This window comes from Cibotium barometz, chromosome 6 (assembly GCF_041138505.1).
Source record: "Cibotium barometz isolate CiBa-2024 chromosome 6, ASM4113850v1, whole genome shotgun sequence".
In the NCBI taxonomy this organism is placed as follows: Eukaryota; Viridiplantae; Streptophyta; class Polypodiopsida; order Cyatheales; family Cibotiaceae; genus Cibotium; species Cibotium barometz.
Genome location: NC_141051.1, coordinates 8,380,733 through 8,389,964, shown reverse-complemented (window position 1 = coordinate 8,389,964; position 9,232 = coordinate 8,380,733).

Below are 9,232 nucleotides of genomic sequence, written 5' to 3'. Positions count from 1 at the left end.
AGGAACCATGTCGCCCATGCTGGTGTGCAAGGGTTGCTTGGAAGCACGTGAATAATGTAATGAGCAAGTGATAACGTTATGACCGTGTTTGTTTTCTACTATTTTGGAAGAGCTGTTTGAATGAATCAGTGATGGGAAATAATTAAAGGACCCGTTTTTATATGTTTCACAGTGTGACGGGACCAAATCAGGTAACAAAATGATTGGGTGAGTGGTGGATGGATGCCCCGATGGCACCATCCTATGGATGGATGGACCCGATGAGATAGGTAACTATCCAAAATACTTATGCGGAGTTAAGGATGAGTTGTTGTAATTATGCGGAGTTAAGGATGTGGGTAACATCGCGGGACCAAGCAACATCTCCGCCAAACCAGGCAATGTCCCTCCCGGACCAAGCAGCGTCGCTGTGCAGGCACTGCTACCGCCCGTCAATATCATCCACATAAGAAACGCTCTTTAAGTTTTGCGTAGACCATTGCATCACGTGACCTAGTAAGATCGGGAAATCCTACACAAAAACTTGCCTAAAAAAAGAACCAGAAGGGCATATAACAATGGCAAATGCTTTTTTAAAGAATGTCTTATCGTGGTAATCTCAAGTTGAAAAGATTGTTTTCTCTTGTTTACTGTGAATGTGATGGAATTGTATTTTCTCTTGCTTGATTGGTTGTTACCAATCAATTGGTTGTCTCGCCGATATTATGAGGTTTTATTGGTTGTCACCTTGTCGTCGGTCTACCCTAAAGCTACCCTCCCGCTCTGGGGCAGCAACCCACTAGATGCTCGGAGTTGGTGGACCCATATCTAGGTGGATGAGTTGCTTGCTTCCGGGTGTGTGCGAGGGGCACTTATAAGTGGTACAAGTAAAAGAAGCTGGGGCACATGCCCCTCGAGGGGGCATGTGGGACTCAGTGGAGGCTTTGAGTTTTAAACATCACCACCACATCGAGGATGAGGGAGCTGGGGACCCACTTAGTATTCTTCACCAAGCGAGTCAGTGATGTTTGGAGTTCTAGACCCCTCCAAGAATAATTGCCACCACAAGAACCATGTCGCCCATGTTGGTGTGCAAGGGTTGCTTAGAAGCACGTGAATAATGTAATGAGCAAGTGATAACATTATGATCGTGTTTGTTTTCAACTATTTTGGAAGAACTGTCTAAATGAATCAGTGATGGGAAATAATTAAAGGACCTATTCTTATATGTTTCACAGTGTAACGGGACCAAATCAGGTAACAAAATGATTGGGTGAGTGGGTGGATGGATGCCCCGATGGCACCATCCTATGGATGGGTGGACCCGATGAGCTAGGTAACAAGATTAGAAAGAAGAGCTCTCCCTCACCTATATATCAATAATAAAGACAACGCAATGAGCTCTTTTCCATGAGAGCAAATGCTTCAAGTGTAAACAACATGAACACATGAACAATAATAAAGACATGAGAACAAATGCTTCAAGTGTAAACAACATGAACACATCAGAAAAGATTTCCCTAACTGACCCAGGACCATTCTCTTTCCAATCATGGAAAGGGGAAACCCAACAGGATGGGCGGACCTATATCAATTCAAGAGCCTAGGAAATCAAAACTAGGAAGTGGTTGGCCAAGTTATGATTATTTTCAATTAAGCTAGAGATCATTGATTCTTTAATTAAAGTCTAATTAAGAATATGTTAGAGGGAGTATACTAGAGATTAGCATAGGGATTATGTTAGGAAGTATTATAAAGATTATGATAAGATTATAAATGAGAGATTGAGTTAGAAATTTTGATATGGGTATTCAAAGGTGAACGAAGGAATTTGGGAGAAGAAGTAGAGGCTTAGATAGAGTCCATGGACGAGTATTTTGATTCAAAATGAATGAATTTTTGGAGCTAACCCATGAAAGGAAGACCCTAGAGGAATCCCACCAAACTTTTGTTAAACTTCTCCAATTTTCTCCAGAGATGGATGATGTAACTCTTCTCCATCGATTGTCCATGGGGAAGCTTGATCCGCCTTTGACTAACCTAGTCAAGAATTACCAAGCCATCCTCCATTTCAGAAGCCATAATTTTGGCCAGAGACTATGATAAAGTTTTTTATATGGGAAGTGTCCAGAAGGACGTGAGTCCTTCCATGTTGATCAGGAAGAGGTCCCCTAATTCAAGAGAAATGTCAAGTCCAGCCCAGGCTAAGAGGAATCGTGAGCTAGAGCAAAATCAAGGTCAAGAAATAGGGATAACAAGGTTAGAGAGTAGATCTTCGACTCGTAGACATCGCATCAGGGCCTTTCAAGAAGGAAGACATTTTAGATGCCAACGACAAGGTCATCGGATAGGAAAATTACCCTTTCCTATCGAGATCATCCCCGGCTAGATCAGAAGGAAGACCAATCTTTCAGAAAACAAGATTAGAAAGAAGAGCTCTCCCTCACCTATATATCAATAATAAAGACAACGCAATGAGCTTTTCCATGAGAACAAACGCTTTAAGTGTCAACAACATGAACACATGAGAAACGATTTCCCTAACTAACCCAGGACCCTTCTCTTCCCAATCATGGAAAGGGGAAACCCAATAGGATGGGCAGGCCTATATCAATCCAAGAGCCTAGGATATCCAAACTAGGAAGTGGTTGGCCAAGTTATGATTGTTTTGAATTAAGCTAGAGATCATTGATTCTTTAATTAAAGTTTAATTAAGAATATGTTAGAGGGAGTATACTACAGATTAGCATAGGGATTATTTTAGGAAGTATTATAGAGATTATGGTAAGATTATAAATGAGAGATAGGGTTAGAAATTTTGATATAGATTATAGATATGATGGGTTAAAGATAGCCAAATTTAACAAGTGTTTCTATGAGTAAGCAGAAGTTGATTGTTGGTGCAAGATTCATGTGAAGTAATGTACATGATGAATAGAGGTATTCTAGAAGACAATGCTAGTAGGGTTATGTATCTTGCTGTCATAGGTAAGATCGCATAAAGGATTGATCTCCTTACATTTTTCCATGGCAATTTGGGAAGTACCATATTACATGGGTGTATGGAATAAGGAATTCATAAGGTAGGATCAGGGATAATAAAAGAATCGATTCATATCATATAAAAGTGTACACGGATGCATGAACTTAGGATAATAAAGCCAAATAACTTCAGAATAATGAAGGCATTCTGGAAGTTCAATAAAATGAGGTAGATATATGAAAGAAGGCTCTTAGTAGGAACAATGTTTAGATAAAAGAAGGTTTCTACCTAGTGTGGATACCACTTTAGGAGAGAGAGAGAGAGAGAGAGAGAGAGGAGGATTTACTCAGAGATTACCTCGAGATGAGGACATCTCGAATCTTTTAAGTGGGGGAGAGAATGTAACATCCCTCCCAAGCCATGTGACGATTCTCTTTTAATATAGAATGTCCAGAAGGACGTGAGTCCTTCCATGTTGATTAGGAAGAGGACCCCTAATTCAAGAGAAACGTCAAGCCCACCTTTGGATAAGAGGAATGGTGAGCTAGAGCAAAATCAAGGTCAAGAAATAGGGATAACAAGGTTAGAGAGTAGATCTTTGACTCGTAGACATCGCATCGGGACCTTTAAAGAAGGAAGACATTTTAGATGCCAATGACAAGGTCATCGATAGGAAAATTACCCTTTCCTATCGAGATCATCAGCAACTAGATCAGAAGGGAAAGACCAATCTTTCAGAGAACAAGATTAGAAAGAAGAGCTCTCCCTCACCTATATATCAATAATAAAGACAACGCAAAGAGAGAGAGAGAGAGAGAGAGAGAGAGAGAGAGAGAGAGAGAGAGAGGGATTTACCTAGAGATTACCTCGAGATGAGGACATCTCGAATCTTTTAAGTGGGGGAGAGAATGTAACATCCCTTCCAAGCCATGTGAGGATTCTATTCTAATATAGGTTTCAAGAAGAAAGACAGTGCGCATCGAGAGAGACTATAAGGCTAAAAACGTTGAGAAAGTGATAGAGTAAAAACATCAGTTCCTAAAATTTGAAAAGAAATGAGAAGATAAGAATAGATCCATTAAGAGAGAAACATTGCCAAAAACATTATTTTGAATTTAGGTGATAGCAGGTCATATTTAGAGTACTTTTACACATTTAGAGTCCATGCACACTAAAAATATGGAAAAGCAAAGCATTTCTAAAGATGGCACGTTTGTGGCTATATACAGACGTTTTTACCTACTATTCTACCCCCACGCCGCCGTCTTGTAGACCAGATGCATTCGGGTTCTTTTGGCTGGCTACATGACTATATTCCGAGTTTTTATGAGAGAGTTATGGCCGAAACAATTTGTTGGTTCTCTACACAAGGAAACTGTAAGGAGCAGGTAAGTAGCCTCAAGGTGATTCTAGACCTTGAGATGTATATCTATATATATGTCTTCATTCTCACTTGGGTGGAGTCCTCACACACATCATTTTTAGCAAAGAGTTTTTGTAATTATGCGGAGTTAAGGATGTGGGTAACATCGCGGAACCAAGCAACATCTCCGCCAAACCAAGCAATGTCCCTCCCGGACCAAGCAGCATCGCTGTGCAGGCACTGCCACCGCCCGTCAATATCGTCCAGGTAAGAAACGCTCTTTAGGTTTTGCATAGACCATTGCATCACACGACCTAGTAAGATTGGGAAATCCTACACAAAAACTTACCTAAAAGAAGAACCAGAAGGGCATATAACAATGGCAAATGCTTTAATAAAGAATGTCTTATCATCGTAATCTCAAGTTGAAAAGACTGTTTTTCTCTTGTTCACTGTTGTGAATGTGATGGAATTGTATTTTCTCTTGCTTGATGGTTGTTACCAATCGATCGGTTGTCGTCCGTCTACCCTAAAGCTATCCTCCCGCTTTGGGGGAGCAACCCACTAGATGCTCGGAGTTGGTGGACCCATATCTACGTGGATGAGCTGCTTGCTTACGGGTGTGTGCGAGGGGCACTTATAAGTGGTGCAAGTAAAAGCTAGCTAAGGGGCACATGCCCCTCGAGGGGGCATGTGGGACTCAGTGGAGACTCTGAGTTTTAAACATCACCACCACATCGAGGATGAGGGAGCTGGGGACCCACTTAGTATTCTTCACCAAGCGAGTGAGTGATGTTCGGAGTTCTAGACCCCTCCAAGAATAATTGCCACCGCAGGAACCATGTCGCCCATGCTGGTGTGTAAGGGTTGCTTGAAAGCACGTGAATAATGTAATGAGCAAGTGATAACGTTATGACCGTGTTTGTTTTCTACTATTTTGGAAGAACTGTGTGAATAAATCAGTGATGGGAAATAATTAAAGGACCCGTTTTTATATGTTTCACAGTGTGACACGACCAAATCAGGTAACAAAATGATTGGGTGAGTGGGTGGATGGATGCCCCGATGGCACCATCCTATGGATGGATGGACCCGATGAGCTAGGTAAATATCCAAAATACTTATGCGGAGTTAAGGATGAGTTGTTGTAATTATGCGGAGTTAAGGATGTGGGTAACATCGCGGGACCAAGCAACATCTCCGCCAATCCAAGCAATGTCCCTCCCGGACCAAGCAGCGTCACTGTGCAGGCACTGCTACCGCCCGTCAATATCATCCACATAAGAAACGCTCTTTAAGTTTTGCATAGACCATTGCATCACGCGACCTAGTAAGATCGGGAAATCCTACAGAAAAACTTGCCTAAAAAAAGAACAAGAAGGGCATATAACAATGGCAAATGCTTTATTAAAGAATGTCTTATCGTGGTAATCTCAAGTTGAAAAGATTGTTTTCTCTTGTTTACTGTGAATGTGATGAATTATATTTTCTCTTGCTTGATTGGTTGTTACCAATCAATCGGTTGTCTCGCCGATCTTATGAGGTCTAATTGGTTGTCACCAATTGATCGGTTGTTGTCGGTCTACCCTAAAGCTATCCTCCCGCTCTGGGGGAGCAACCCACTAGATGCTCGGAGTTGGTGGACCCATATCTAGGTGGATGAGCAGCTTGCTTCTGGGTGTGTGCAAGGGGAACTTATAAGTGGTACAAGTAAAAGCCAGGTAAGGGGCACATGCCCCTCGAGGGGGCATGTGGGAGACTCAGTGGAGGCTTTGAGTTTTAAACATCACCACCACATCAAGGATGAGGGAGTTGGGGACCCACTTAGTATTCCTCACCAAGGGAGTCAGTGATGTTTGGAGTTCTAGACCCCTCCAAGAATAATTGCCACCACAGGAACCATGTCGCCTATGCTGGTGTGCAAGGGTTGCTTGGAAACACGTGAATAATGTAATGAGCAAGTGATAACATTATGACCGTGTTTGTAAGATCCCTATTCCCACCGAGCAACGGATTCGGGGTACTAGCAGCGAAAGTAGCACTTCTCGCGCGGGACAGGGGTCCAACACTCGGGGCCTCGCCCACGGATATCCGGACAAGAGACTAATCCGTCGGTTTGTCCAAAATCGAAACCGGAAAAACTTCCTTTACCTGGAAAGCACGGGCGATTCCACCAGGATAACTCTTTACTCTAACGTAGTCAAGATCATTACTGATCAAACTGATCTGACTGCACCTTTAACGGTACTTGGTCAAATCAAGGAAGAACTTGCACTTGGATCATTGGGATCAACGCTTTTTTCCCCATCAAGAGGCACAGCCGTTGATTCCTATCCATAGAACAATTTCTATCCGTGATTTACTTCATCTATCGTAATAATAGAAATTAAATCGCGATTTACGGATCCATCAGTCCAGCCTAACCCCATCCGATCCCATGGGTTAGCCAACCGCCCAACCACTGTAGTGATGGGATCCAATTTTGGAATTTGGTTAGGTTTTGTCCCGGGTACCAAGGAAAAGAGTTCCAAGGCCCCCTAGCCGGAAGTTCATGCAAACATAGAACTAGCCACACCACTTACACACCCAATATGAAATTGCCTTTTTCTTAGCATCAACTAACTTTAAAACAATCCTTTAATGAAACCATAGTACTACTGATCATAATCTTCCAATTTATCCGGTTGATTCATAATTTCCCATCATTCCTTCATCAGAGTATCTATGGCATCATTGGCAACTAGAACGCTCACCACCTGTCCACACAGGGGGCCTTTTCAATAGTTCCTAGCCCATAATACTCGGCAATATAATCACTTATAAAAATCAAGATGGACTCTCGTTGAAGATCAGCAAGATCAACCAACAGATCCATATAAAGAGCCATGGACTCATCCATTGAAGACCAGCAAGGTCAATCAACCAGATCCATGCCCGGTTTCACAAAACAACTCTTACTCCTTGTTCCAATATCTTCCTCGACGCACGCGTGGGTATCCTGGGCGACCCAGAGCCCGAGCACCGTATGGTCAGCACCCTCTAGGATCCTTCGCAGGTGACCTAGCGCTTCACTCATAGGCCGCTTCCTTGGTCCCTCATCCACCGTACCGGAAGCTCACCATTTAAATCGAACCGAGGCTGGTCAAGACCTCGGTCGACCTTGCTACGCGAGACGTCCTCCATTGACTCTCCGTCAGCAGTTGCAACTTTAACAGTTAGGTCTTCATGACCTTAATCCACAAGATGGTCAAAATGCTTCCCCAGCATTCTTGACATAAAACAGTCATTTACAAACAGTCACAAAATACAGTTTCTAAATCAAACTCTCGTCTTTCCACATTATCCCTCCTTAGTCCACATTACTTATTCCACATTCCATTCAATGTGTACTCATTCTCATCCATTTCCTCATATCGACGACACATTAATTCACATTCACATTCATACATCCACATTTACATGGATACATCCATTTTCACATCCTCATTTATACATCCACATCCACATTAATTCACATTCACATTCATACATCCACATTTACATGGATACATCCATTTTCACATCCTCATTTATACATCCACATCCACATCCATATTCACATCCATACATCCACATCTACATGCATACCTCCATTTTCACATCCTCATTTATACATCCACATCCCTTATCTACATTCATACATACACATCCATATCCACATCCATACATCCACATCCACATCCACATTCATATTCACATCCATATATCCACATCTACATGCATACATCCATTATCACGTCCTCATTCATACATCCACATCCACATACATACATACATCCACATCCACATACATACATACATCCACATCCACATTCCCATTCACATCTATACATCCACATCTACATCCACATACATACATACATCCACATCCACATTCCCATTCACATCTATACATCCACATCTACATCCACATTCATATACATCCACATCCACATTCTCATTCACATCTATACATCCACATCTACATCCACATTCACATCTATGCATATATATCTTCATGCATACATCCATTTTCACATTCATACATCCACTTTCACATTCATACATCCATACTCCCATCTCCACATCCACACATCCACATACATACATCCACATCCACATTCCCATTCACATCTATACATCCACATCTACATCCACATTCACATCTATGCATATACATCTTCATGCATACATCCATTTTCACATTCATACATCCACTTTCACATTCATACATCCATACTCCCATCTCCACATCCACACATCCACATACATACATCCATTTCCACATTCCCATTCATGTAACCCCATATGTCTTCACATCTAATCTTTTACATCACATCCATTCTCACCCTATCACAACCATATACATCCTATTCTATCACATACACTTCTTACCTCATCCCATACACATCTTATCACATCCTATCACTTTCCATACGCATCTTATCAATTCTTATCACATCTCATACACCTCTTATCACATCTTATCACATTTCATATCTTTTTTAAAAAAAAAGAGAATTCTTATATTTAATATAAGATTTCTCTACACATTTATTTATACAAAAATTCCATTTAAGGAGACTAACACTTTCGAAATTAAAATCAATCTTTTATGCATCTTCTTATGCATAAATTCAGTTTGGTAGGAAATTACACTTTTAGAATAAAAGAATTTCTCTTATGCAACTAAGTTAAGCATAAAATCCATTTATGAGGAAAATCACACTTTTAGTATAAAAAGAATATCTTTTATGCATACCTATATGCATGAAATCCAATATGATAAAAGTAACACTTTTGATATAAAAATTTTTCCTTTATGCATACTTCTATGCATGAAAATTAAAAATGATAAAAGTAACACTTTTGATATAAAAAAATTTTCC